The sequence below is a fragment of the Hippocampus comes genome, unplaced genomic scaffold (genome assembly GCF_001891065.2).
Source record: "Hippocampus comes isolate QL1 unplaced genomic scaffold, H_comes_QL1_v1.1 scaffold1047, whole genome shotgun sequence".
In the NCBI taxonomy this organism is placed as follows: domain Eukaryota; kingdom Metazoa; phylum Chordata; class Actinopteri; order Syngnathiformes; family Syngnathidae; genus Hippocampus; species Hippocampus comes.
Window position 1 is genome coordinate 25,773 of NW_017805466.1, and position 1,887 is coordinate 27,659.

Sequence of the window (1,887 nt, forward strand, 5' to 3'; positions counted from 1 at the left end):
CGACTGCTTGGCGCGTCACCGTTGCATTGTGGGAAATGTAGTATTGGTGCGTGTAAAAGATCTGCGGTCTCTCGGCTGGCTGCGGTCCGCGGGCCGGTTCTAATAATAAATCAATATCATCCCAGGGTCCACTGAAAACATTCTCGCGGGCCGGATTTGGCCCGCGGGCCGGCACTTTGACATCAGTGTTCTATAGATATATGAAATATAAAATAAGAAAAATGATGCCCCTTGATCAGACACCGCGAGACTGCAATCAATTCAGAGAGATCAAAAAGAGGCCTTTACAAGAGAAGGACACACACACATGCACACACACAGACGCGCACGCATTCAGGAGACGTCATGGCAAATTCCATCAAGAGAAGTGCAGTATTAACTTCGCCAGCTCGCCAAACATGAACTCACCTTTGGGTCAGTTATGCATTTCATCGAAAGACAATAAAAGTATGGACTTTGATGATCGGGTGGTGCTCACCCATAAAAAAAAAAATAATACATACATACATACATACATATAAAGACATTTTCGTCTCTTTATAAACACACTTGCTAAACCTCAGTGGAAGGAAAGAAAAGACGCCGTGGACAAGACAGTTATTGCAGTAAAAAATATATACAGCAGGGGTGTCAAAGTAAAATGGACAGAGGGCCAAATTAAAAAATTTTGCTCCAAGGCGAGGGCCGGACTGATCGAATGTTCATTGAAAATATTTAAACTTAACGCAAAAAGTTGACTGAACCGAATTGAATCTACTGAAAAAACTAACAACTACATTCCAATCTGATCCAATAAATAAAGCACCGTTTTCTTATGACTTGTCATTAAACTTTAATTTTCAACAGGCACAAAGTTTCTTTGTATAAAAATACCCATCACATGAACATTGAATGGAAGAAACCGGTTTTATTCAAGGCACCATCAAGAGCCCACATTTTCTCTTTTTGCAGAAGTAGGCTAAATTGACTTCAAAGAAAAACAAATAATAGCAATTTTCGATCATTCACTTGAATGAAATATTTTTTAATGTAATTTGATTGAAATGCAATAAAATAAAGTGCAAAAATATATGAACCAAAAACAACACTTTCTTCAAGAAGTAACATGCAGTGAAAACAAATATTAAACTTTAATTTTTAAACTTGAACTGAGTAAAAACTCTGAACATGTGATTGCACAGTAATATTCACTTCTTTGAGGCTGATGCTGATACTGGTGGTGTGTCATCTTTTCTACAAGTTCATCAATATTTGGGGTCAGGCTCTGAGCTGAGCAAATCCTCAAAATTGAGTGAAGGTGTTCAGCAGTAATTCGACTTTTATGTGATTTTTTGTTCAGCTTCATCAAAGAAAATAGTTGTTCACGCAGGTACGTGCTGCCAAACATCGACAACTTTTGAGCAGCCTGGATGCGCGGCTGGGCCATTGCGTCGGGGAGGAAACGGGCACACTGCGCAGCACCCACTGCCGTATATTTTTCATGTACTGTAGCTGTGTCATGCATAGGGCGTGAAGCCAAAAAAAACTCCTGTGTCACGCTTAGGCTGCAGTCCACTCCGCGGATGAAAATTGACAACCGGGCAACGTCAGAAATATCAGCGCTCTCATTCACAGCTGAGGAATATGCAATGACATCTTTTCCCCTTTTCACAAGCTGCTCTGTTTGACGAATGGCCAACTGCTCTACTCACTCGGCAAGGGTGTTTCTGCTCATGCTCACGTTTAAAAGAGTTGCTTTTTTTCAGGGCAAACTTCGTCACAAACTTTAAGCATACAGTTTTTCATGAAATCCCCCTTCCGTAAATGGCCGGGCTGATTTAATTCCTCAAGCTTCTGTAGCCTTTGTTCCATATCCATATTCTTGTTTTTGTCCACGTGTTTCGTTTC